This window comes from Buceros rhinoceros, unplaced genomic scaffold, assembly GCF_000710305.1.
Source record: "Buceros rhinoceros silvestris isolate BGI_N320 unplaced genomic scaffold, ASM71030v1 scaffold526, whole genome shotgun sequence".
In the NCBI taxonomy this organism is placed as follows: domain Eukaryota; kingdom Metazoa; phylum Chordata; class Aves; order Bucerotiformes; family Bucerotidae; genus Buceros; species Buceros rhinoceros.
The window spans coordinates 25,681-36,739 of record NW_010417863.1 but is presented as its reverse complement, the minus strand read 5'-3'; the positions used below and the strand labels follow the sequence as shown (position 1 = coordinate 36,739).

The following is an 11,059-nucleotide window of genomic DNA, read 5'->3' as shown; positions in this document are numbered from 1 at the left end:
AATGCGGGAGGAGATGGGCAGTTGTGCTGCTGCTGTCGGTTTATGTTCTTGGTGTGAAAAGAAGGCAAAAAAGAGAGCAGCTGTTTGATTTTTCAGAGATGTCTGCACCGTCCCTGTGTTGTGGCAAGATGCCCTTTGTGGGGTGAGCGTGCTGGGACAAGCAGGGATGTCTGGGATGTGTGTCCCCACATGTCCTCTGTGGAAGCCACCGTGCCCGAGCCCGGGGTCGTGGGTTGTGGTGGGGCTGGGCTGCACACTGCCATGGCAGTGGCAGTGAGGCCGTTTCAAACGATGCTGGTTCGTGGTGGTTCTTGCCGAGTCCATCCAGATTGTGTTACCTGTTGGGTCCTGCCCCTGCAGTCCCTGGCCCTTTCGTGAGCGGGGCTCCCAGCTATGGGGCCACTGACATGGGACTCCTGAACAGAGCTTTGCTTCAGTAGGTCCTGGTTTTTGCTCTGCCCCACCCCTGCAACTGTACGTTCATGTCATGGTGCTCTGTAAGGCCCAGGGTGGTTCTGCCTGCAAGCAGGCAGCGTTGGGGCTGTCATTTGCTTGGCGTTGGGTTCGGGCTGTGGTGAAGGTTTCACGTCCTTCCTCTCTGGTGTCCTGTCCCCGGTTGGGGACCAGCTGCGTGGTGGGGAGGAGAGACCTGTCTATAGGACCAGTTTAATGTCTGTGTGAGGAATGACCTGGTTAATGGTCTGCGAGCTAAGGTAGACAGACCTTTATCCCGTGAAGCCCCAGGTGCCCCCTTCAGCTGCAGTGGGCTTTGTGGCGGGGCAGGAGTTGGGCGCCTCGGTGCTGAGTTGCCGGATTGCTGAGTATGTGAATGGGGTTTGCTGCTCTCCCTGGGGGAGGCTGGAAGTCGACAGTGGTGGAGATGACCCTTGGGGCACTGATCTGTTAGCCACAACTTTTCTCTCTTTGTTCTCCGCTTGCAAGAGTTTATGGCTGGTTTGGTGGCACCTTGACTTCCTGGGGATGTTTAAGCTGATTCCAACTCTGCAGTACTTTAAAGAACATTTAAACTGCACGGCATCCAGTGTCATGGCATGGTGGCCTGTTTCCCTCCGGGGATTTTCCCTTCTTTAAGGTTCTCCTGCCCGGTGGGTTTTGCCACGCGTGCCGAATCCAGCGTACCGGCCTGCCTCGCTTTTGTTGTGCTGCCAAGTGTCCATAGGAGGGGAACAACTGATAGCCAGGAGTTGGGTCGTGGAGGGTTGTGCAATCCCTAACAAACATTCCTTGGGCTGGATACGCGTCTGTAAAGCTCCCCATGCCCATGGCTTTTATTGTAACTTGATAATTGCCATTAATTACAGCAGCCGAGTTTGAAAACGGAGGTTCCTATGGTTTGGCTTCTCTCACAGAGGAGTCATTTATGGGACATCTGGTGGGTTTGCTGGAATAGAGAGCTTCTAACTTTTACTTGAACAATACAGTGATAACATGTGACCGAGATTGTACTGAAACTGGATACTCCTCTCCCTCTGTGTAGTTTCCAATGGTGTAACTTTTAATAAGAGTCTGGGGCTGTGTGATTTATTTTTCCCCAGTGCTCATGATTGCTGAAAGAGGATAAGAGCTTCGCTGAAGTTAACCCATACTTGTCATCACAGGGAAGTAAAAGGAAAAAAAAACCAGACTCCAGTCTATCTGCCATATTTCAGTGTGTTTATTCTCCATTTCAACTTATTAAATAGGTCTGCTCGAAACGTAGGGCTGGGTAAGTGATACGCAAAGCACATGGTCTTCCCTGCCTTTTCTTGTGTGTACCAAAGGAGCTCAGTGGGCGTTTAACTCCTGTTCCAAAAATAAGTACATTTTGGATCTAGCGTCAAGCCACTACTATTTATTGCTTCAGCTTTGATCATCAAAAAGGCTTTTTCCTACTAAAACCACAAAATTCAATTCTGGATAACAAAGAGAACCATTCTTTTACTGTTACTCCTTTACGTGATGAACTTCTAAACAGGAAGTTGTACGATGAAGTCGAAGGATCATCTCTGTCATATGTACAAGTTTAAAAAAACCCAGACCCTCTTTTTGAAGTCGACCTTTTCATGGCTATAATACCACTCTTAAAATAGGAAAACTTCTTCGGTGAACTAGCAGGTTTGCTGTAAAACTTGGTGTAACAGTCAGTGCTGATTGGAAGCACAAGTTGTGAGCAGTTGTGTGGACGCAACCTTCTGTGTCCTGAGCTGGATGGATGATACCCCAGAGTCCTCTTCATCCAGGGTTCGAAGTGTTTGGGTCATGAGATTAAGTTTTCTGTCCAAGGACCAGTGTCCAGCCACAGCATTTCCCTAGAGAGCAGGTTTTAGGAGCACGCATAGTTGGCTTGGGGCTGCTCCCGATTCCTCAGTGAGGCTTACGAAGGTCTGGGAAAAGAGGAGGTGTTTGATCCCACAGTTTCCATCTTAGGAGCTCAAGCAGTGGCACATTCAGGCTTGTGGGAGTATGAAGAGGGGCTCGTCTTTTCCTCTTTAGATTCATTTCTGCAGCTGTATATGCCTGGGGAGCAGAGGTGAAGAAAACCTGCTGCTTTGGGAGTTGTATTTGGAGCCAGGTGGTTCCCCTGGCCAGGGCTGTGCCTGTCCCCTGGGTGCCAGCAGAGCCTTGGCCAGTGTCAGTGTCCCTGCGGCTCCTCCGGCTGGAGCTGGGGAAATACCAGGGAAAGGGCAAAATCCAGCAAGACGCAAACAAAAGCTCAGCCCCGTGACTCATAATTGGTGGAACATTTGTAGTAATTTTTTTTTCCCTTCCCCTCAGACTTGGCTCCTCCACCACATGCCAGGAAGCTGCTGTACCCGTTAGACTTGCCAGGCTTGTAGAAGGCTGCACTGCTGCTGCAGGAACTGGTTCAGTATGGTGGGGACGTGCTGGAGCAGATGCTGAGGGCCACAGGCTTTGGGATTTCCTGCCTTTCCCTAGGTACCCCACGGCTATCCCTCACCTTCCCTGGGAAGGACCATGAAATAGCCCTGCTCCTCAACGCTTTCGTTACACAACACACTGCGTCACTCTGTCCGTCTGGCTAAAAAAGCCCTGTGGATTCCTACCAGTAGTAACCAGTGTTCTCTCTCATTAGTGGCAGCATCAAATTCTGGAGGTCCTAAGGACCGTGCAGGAGGGGAAGGGTTGAGCACAGGTAGGAGGGCAAAAGGTGGTGGTGCTGCTCGGGAACCTCGCATAGGTCTCCATGTGACTCGTGGCTGTTGCAGGTCTAGAGCAGCTTGTCCATCCTCTGGAGACTGCGGAGATGTTGGGGCAGCAGTTTTCTGTGGAGCACTGATAAATGATGATGAGTAATTAGCTGTAGGAGCAGACAAGTAGCGATGGGTGCAGCTCACCACTGCCTCGCAGCAAAGTCTCTGGCCACCGTGCAGAGGCCCCGCACCGGCTGGGTGTCTCCACTGAAGATACTTAATGCAGCAGTCAGTGCCAGGCTCTTACGATCGTTATTTTTCCTCAAAATGAGCCACTCATCACTGGAGCCTGTCTCATGTGTCCCTACATGCCTGCTCGTTACTCCTCGCTTAATTGGGAGTCATACCAGTGTTTGCACAGAGCGTTTTGTTGTTGGTATGGAGATGCCTCTGTGAAACAATGTTGCCCGCGAGGCTCAGCCCTGTGTGTGGCAGGGGTTTCTGCAGGGAAGGGGCTCCTTGCTGAGCATGGGTGTCCAGCCAATCCACCTCCCTTTAGTTCTGCGGCCACTGAGGTTCACATCCTGCACCCAGACCGGCTGAGTCGGCGCGTACAGTTCGGGGATGCTCCTCAGCGATCAGATTCAGAGAGGAGAAATGGAGGTGGCTTGGTGCTGGGCAGTGCTCCCAAGCAGAGGGAAGAGGAGAAAAAAGTGCTGCCAGGGGAGAGGTGGGCATGGAGAGAAGGGCAGGAGGGGAATGGGGACAGCGGTGGAGTTTGCACCAGCAGCAAGAGGCTTTGCAAGGAGCTGGGGAAGGTGCTCCTCTAGATTTTTCCAAAACACTGATTTTTTTATAGGCTTTGAAAATCAATTCACTGCCCACGTGCTCAAACTCTTCAAGAGTTTCAGCTCTGGGGAACCTGTCTGTAGCTGGGATTGTGCATCCAAAAAGCGACATGGTGAGTTGGTGCTTTGCTGGAGGAGAGATAATCCTCTCTGTGCGCCGGAGCAGTGGGGAGCCGTACCCAGCAGTGGAAGCGCACCTGTGAGCCTGCCATGAGCAGCTCTGCTGAAGCCTGGAAGATGACAGGCTCTATGTAGAGACAAACTTTGCTCGGAGACTTTGTGTCATCCCCTCCAAAGCTGGTGGAGGATAAATACGAGTTAACAGAGAGACTGGATGGGTTGAAGCTTACTTAAAGTATTTTGGGTGTTTTCAAGGTCTGGGAAGGTGGAGAAGTTGTTTGCAAGGCAGTGGTGGGTTTTGGGGTGTTGTATTTGGGGAGCAGGGTCCCCTGGAGGGAGGAGGAAGGCAGGAGCGTATCTGTCCGTCCTGGCTGATGACTCAGCCCTGCTGAAGCGATGCCACGGCTCCAAAGCCAGAGCTGGAGGGTTTTTTCTGCTTCCAGCAATATTTAGGATGAACTTAAGGAAACATATTTTAAAACCCACTGAATGGAGAAAATGAATGTCTCTCTTCCTCTCCCCCCCAGAAATAACAGACTGCACGGATTTATGCTAACAAGGAAATTTATGAAGATCCTGTGTGTTAGGAATAGGAAAAAAGAAAAGCCTATTAAATATGTAAGGCGGATATGTGTGGAAACTGGGCAAACATTGCCCTTTCCAGACTGGGGAGAGATTGTGAAATTACCTGTTAATAGGGGGGGGAAAATAAAAGATATTTTTCTCCTTAATAAGGTGGCAATTTCTTGTGGGGGTGAAATGTTGGGTTTGCAACTTCCTGATACCACCTCTGGCTTCGGCGTGTCTCGGTGCTGGGCTCCCACCACAGCCCCGGGTGCAGGTGCTGGGTCAGGGTGGCAGCACCGTGGGCTGGGGGCTGCAGTTTGGGTCAGACCCAACAGCACCGTGGAGCCTCTTCATCCTTTCTCCCCCCACCCGTCCTATTGCAGAAACGAAAACCCATTAGAAAAAAAAAAGCAGAACATATTTGTGCATCCAGTTCAATCACAGACAGATGTTTATTTGGGCCAGTAATGGTTTTGGTTTCCTTTTTCTTTCATATTTAACTTTAAGTTTGCTGGCATGTCTTACCCTGCACAGTCTATAACAATCAGGGCTTGGCTAAAATCTTTTCTTGTTGGAGGAGTGTGCCTGTTGCCAAGAGCTACTTCTTTGATGCAAAAAAATACATCCTGGAGGTGCTTTGTCAGATGTTTTTATATTAAACATTTTTCCTCCATAGTTTCAGTTTGCCAACGGGAAATAAAGTGCATCTATTTTCCAGTGTGCTTCAGAAAGGAATTCTTTGCTCGGTGTGAAGGTTTTTCCCATGTGACCTTGGATGGCTGTGAACGTTGGAATCCCCACTGGAGAGCCTGACTGTGCAGCAGCAGCATCCTTCCCCGTGGGTGATACTCAAAACAGTAACCTGCCTCTGCTTTGGGTTTGATCACGTGCAGCTTCTGGCCCTGCCTGGGGTTGACATCAAAGGCAGCTTTGCAAACTACAGGGTGAATCACGGAATTAATCCCTGAAAGGGAACGTGGGGAAGCTCTTGAAGGCAGCATCCCTGGGCTTTCGGTGCCCGTCCCTTTCAGAGAGGTGCAGGTGTGCTGTTTTACTCTACAGCAAACTTTCTGGGTTGATGGTAAATACACCGGAGCCTGTAGATCTACAGGAGAGCTGCGGGGTTTATATTTTTTTTTTTTTTCATTACATTTGTGCTTGCCATGGTGGGTGGCTCCTGGAGTTCAAACACTTTTTTTCTTTGGAGCAGGAGGGGAAGGGAAGCAATCATTGATCTGCAACTGAGTGGGCTCCCCGTTGTGTCCAAAACTTGCTGGTGGCTCCACGAGCAACATAACCCAGCAGAGAGTAGTCCACTTGGGTTGTTAATAGCCAACTGAAGATGTTGCCCAGAGCGTTGGGACTGAGCTAATACACTCTTACTTAGCAGCTGAAGAAAGAGCCCCTTAGATCAAGGCTGGGGAAGAAATTCCTGGCACGCAGTTGTTGTTGCTCCATTAAAACCCTGCGGGGCAACTCATGTTGGGCCACTAAACCCGACAGCTGTAGCGTTGCAGTCTTCTGGAGATTGCTCTTGTAGAGCTTATGAATGACCACGCTTGGGTGACAATAGCTTTCATGTTGCCACCTGTACCCAACGTTCCACTGGAGAAGCAGGAGAGGTGCCGGTGACCCCATCAGTGCAGAGCGAGGGCCTCCAGAAGGGGGGTGAAATGTTGACAGTGGCCGTGCAGCTGCACAAGGGTTTCTAAAGCAAGTGACGCCTGTTCATAAAAAATACCTTGTGGGTTATGAGCTCGCAGTGCAAACTTGTTGGTCTCAAAATTAATTCGGAGCTGAGCCAGGTTAGTGATGTGGGGAGGGGAATTTAGTCTCGTGAAGCATCAGGGACCAGTAGGGAATTTGTGGAGATGGGAAAAGTGATGGTTTGTGCTGAAGGTCTCCTGAGGAGGGAAATAAAGGTTCTTATGAGGCTTTGCATCCCCTGCAGTGAGAGAGCATCAGCAACAGCCTCCAAAAATACTGTCTTCCAGGAGGGAAGGTAACTTCTGGACTGGAGATGGGAGAAATGTCCCACCATTATTAGCCGTACAAATGCTTTGAGGGAGCAGTGCTGTTCTCTCGCACATTGATGGTGCTGAGGGGGGCGGAGCAGGAAGGAGCACCCTGAGGGAGCATTCAACTGGCGCTGCTGTGTCGCGAGGACCTACCTGCCCTGAGGAGCATCTTCAGTTAGGACAGCTCTGGTGACGTTCTTCATCTGAACTGATGAAACGGTGGTGGACTCCCTTCTTCCCACGTATTTTAGCCTGTGAGGAGCTGGGGAGTCAGAGGTTGTCCCAGGCAGATGGGGCAGCTGTTGCAGAGCTGTGAATCGACCCCAAATGTCCCATCACCATCCATTGCTTCACATGCAAGAACATCTTCCTCCTTTGATATTACGATGGTTTATACTACTGCTTTAACCCTCCAACGTGTGGGCAATCAGAGCTGTCCCAAGTCTGGAAGATGGAGAAAGAAGAGCGAAACTAGCTGCCCGAGCCTCAGGATCGTCTGTGTGGAGTAACTCGGGCTGCCTGGTGTGCAGGGGGTTGGTCATACCAATATTTGGCCCCGTGCCTAATGCAGGGGTTAAAACTGCTTTGCAGCTGACGCCTCCACGTTGGTGCGTGTCCGGCTCGGGGGAGACTGCACGATGGAGCCAGGCAGGATGATGCCCCAAAGTGAATGTACCACAGGCAGTGCTGGGGAGCAGCATTTCCTTGTAGGCAACACCCTGAGTTTCTGCAGAGATGGAGAGAGAGTTGCTCTTTCTCTCCCTCGCTTACCTGGAACTGGGATGGCTTTTCGCAGCTAGCAGGGCTGTTTTCAGCCTAGAAGTTCTTGGAATAAGTACAACACCCAGATAAAATATGTTTTTGTCTGTGGTTCATTGAGTAGTTATGATGTTTGGCCTTGAATCACAGAATAATCACATCCCTCACTTCTCCAAACACCTAAAAATCACACTTAAAAAAAGAAACATCAGGAAGTAAGCAAGTTACTTAAAAGTAAATTAGTTTAATCTTTGTAGCCAAAACATTACATTCTTGCACCCTATTAGGAGTTGGAAATGGCTTTCTAGGTAGTAAAAGTTCTTTTGATGTAAGGCCGGTTGTGTCTTTTAAACAGTGCGTATCTGATGGTACATCTTTGTTTGAACTTTACTTTTTCTCTGTGCCTGTGTTTTGCTTTTTAAACGGATTTGCTGAATACTGGACGTAGTGTATGTATGACCTTTGAAAACGGGGAATGTTTTGAAGGAGGAATTTTGGCTTCTTATAGGGACCTGTAGAGAGAGGCTTGTATTCACAGTTACAGTAATAGATTTTTTTTTTTTTGGTGGCACTTTGATGAGTGAGAGGTGTTTATAGGCTTGATTCATAACTGAGTTACTAAGGTTTTCCACGGAAATAACTTATTAAATCTGTGGCGCTCACCGAAGCGATTGAAGTCTGTAGATTTGCTCTTCATCAAAGGCACCTCCTTTCCCGGACTCCAATACCTAACTCAGCATTTTACCTCTGGAGGATGCTCAGACCTGAAAGGGCTGTGCGGTGTGGGAGCTCGAGACACGTTTTAGTAAGAAAAATAAAAAAAAAAAAAAACCAAGACAAACTGGAAAGGAGGAGGAAGGAGGGAGAAAAAAAAACCTTCAGGAAAAACATCCCCCGTCGCTCAGAGCCGCTGATGGTTAAACCTGGTTTTCTGGAACACTGCTTATTTGTGTGGATTTTACTTTGCTCACTCGACAGCCGAAAAGTACATCCCTTTAGTGCTGCTGGCCAGGCTGCTGCAGGCTTTGAAGTGCCTGAGCCCCTGGAACCACAGGTTCAATTTACTGGCAAAGGAGACTCGGCTCTTTGTCCTTCCCAAGTGCCTGGGATCGGAGGGGATTAAGCACGCGGCTGCTGCGATTCCCAGCCCCGCTGAGTGCTGCCGGGTGTCCTGCCCTGCCGTGGGCTCCAGGACAAAGGAGAGGAGCGATTTACCTCCCCGTGCTGTGCAGGGATCGAGGTGTTCGGTGGTGATTGAGGATGAGGAGGGATGTCGGCTTGCTGAGGTCCCACCTTGCTCATAGAGGATTTGTTTTGGATGATGCTTGTCCCAGCAGCAGGCTGCACTTGCTCTCCCTCCTATTTTACATCTTTCCCTTGGTTGATTCCCCCAGAAAGTGGGTGTTTAGCTAGGAAGAAGGCATTGCTGTGTGGACCAAGTGCTGGGAGAGGGGAGGTTGATGAGAACTGCCAGTGCTGGGGTCTGGCCTTCAGATGCTGAGAACTGCTGAATTCCTGTTTGGTTGGGGGTTTTGCTGTAAGAACAAAAACATTTTGCATGGAATGCCTGTCTTGGCTGACCTCTTCCAGAGCTGCTAAACACTGACTTGTAATGGCATTTGCAGCTTCTGGGGCTGGAGCAGGGATTACATGGTCTCCAGCGCTGAAGTGCTGGAGCACGTTGCTGCCCTGCTGCCCCCTTCCTAGAGATGCTTTTTCTTTGGTGGAAGCTGAGCATCACTTTGGTTCATCATCCCCAGCTTCAGTTATGAGGAAATACCAGCAGCATCAAAGGGTATAGATACAACTAAAACCCAAGTGTAAGAATTTACTCTGACCCACACACCCTGCTCCTGCCTCTCCCCTGGGGTGCAGACACTGGCTGGGGACAGACGGGCTGCGATGCCTCTCTGTGCGCTCGGCATTTTGCATTTCAGGTTATAAAAACCCACGTATGAAACCTGCCAAAAAATGAAATTCCCAACAGTGCAAGACAGAGGGATCAGTGGAGAACTTGCTTTTTTCCTTCACAGCAGTTTTCTGTTCTGGGGGAGCAGGAGGTATTTCCTGATGGTACAAGGGCTCCTTGAAGCGAAGTCCACATGGTCCTGCCCTGCAGCATCCCCCAGCCCTCGCCATCCTGCTCCGTGCAGTTCCCAGAGCAAACCCCGCTCCAAAGCCCTCCTTCCCTGCCCGAATGGCAGTTCATGGAGGTGCCCCCGTGAGACATTGGCTGTCCCAGCTGCACACCCACACTCAGCTGGACCCATTGCAGCTTGGCCATCCTTGCTCCTGGGCTTTGAAGAGCTGGTTGCTGCCCTCCCCTTCTTCCATCTGCATTCGGGTTTTATGGGTTTGGAGATTTTCCTCCTCCTCAGTGCTGTTCAGCAGCTGAGGAGGATCAGGCTGCCCTTTCCTCATGTTGGCTGTGTTTTAGAGGCCGGAGAAGGAGTTGGAGGCTTCATCCTGCTACAGGGGCATCTCTCCATGCAGGGAGGACCACGCGGGGGATGCTGGCGTTACTTCTCGCGGCAGCACTGCGGAAGGGTTTGAGACGCAACTGTTGGTTTTATCTACATATTCCATTAGCAGGAGCAAAACGTGCCAGCAGAAAGGCCATTTTTCAGCTCTTTCCATTTATTAAGGTCTCATTTGCTAAGATTTTTCCATTTGAGGAGCCAAAGAATTTTAAAGGCTTTAAAAAATGCCAGCTGGTTTATGCTTTCACACATAGTGATGCAAACTGCTGTTGTCTATTTAATAAAGAAAAAAAGCATTGACTGAAGGGTTTGCAAAAAAGCCCCGTTGATACGTGCAGGGAGGTGCAGCCATCGGGTGTCTGGTTGGTGGGCGATAATAACACTGCTTTGTCTTTAGATTTATTCACCTGTCTCCGGAGGGTCTGGGAGGGATGGATGTGCTGTTCAGAGCACATCGCTTTTCTTTCCTGTATTTCCTTGATTTTTTTTTTCCCTTCTAGCTGTTATAAAGCATGGCTTATTCTGGGGACGAGTGCCTAGCGCTGCGCTCAGACAACAGCCCGTTTGTGAGATCCCGTGCTGGCAAAATGCAAGTTTGTCCACTTGGAAGAATGAGGCAGTTGATTCATGGGATCTCAGAGCATCCTGCCCTGTCCCCACTGGCAGGAAAAGCAAACAGACAGTGGTGCTTGGAACTCCCCCGGCTCTGCTTTCCTTCCCGATGACATTGGGGTCGCTGGTCCCCAGCGATGCCTTTTGGAGCAGCATTGCATCTTCCCCCGAGCTCTGTAGCCCACAGGATCATCATGCCCTGAACTCTTCCTGTGGCTTTTGTACTCGTTGCTCTTTGAACCCTCAAGTAAGCTCTGTGTGAAGATGAACAATTCTTTGGGGTTTTTTCCCATTCTCAAGATCCAGAGAAGCCGGGGCATAACCTGACTTGGCACCTTTCAGTACTTTAAGGAGGCTTATAAGAAAGATGGGGACAGTCTTTTCAGCAGTGTTGTGACAGGACAAGGGGTGGTGGTTTAAACTAGAAGAGGGAAGATTTAGACCAGAGAAAAGGAAGAAATTTTCTGTGCTGAGGGTGGTGAGACCCTGGCACAGGCTGCCCG

General features: G+C 49.9%; 1 protein-coding gene across 1 annotated transcript in view; it reads left to right on the top strand.

The window, feature by feature from the left end:
- SMAD6 (SMAD family member 6) overlaps positions 1-11,059 on the top strand; it is a gene marked incomplete at its 5' end in the record, with an annotated part of 38,751 nt that overhangs the window by 2,012 nt on the left and 25,680 nt on the right. The window lies entirely within an intron of this gene.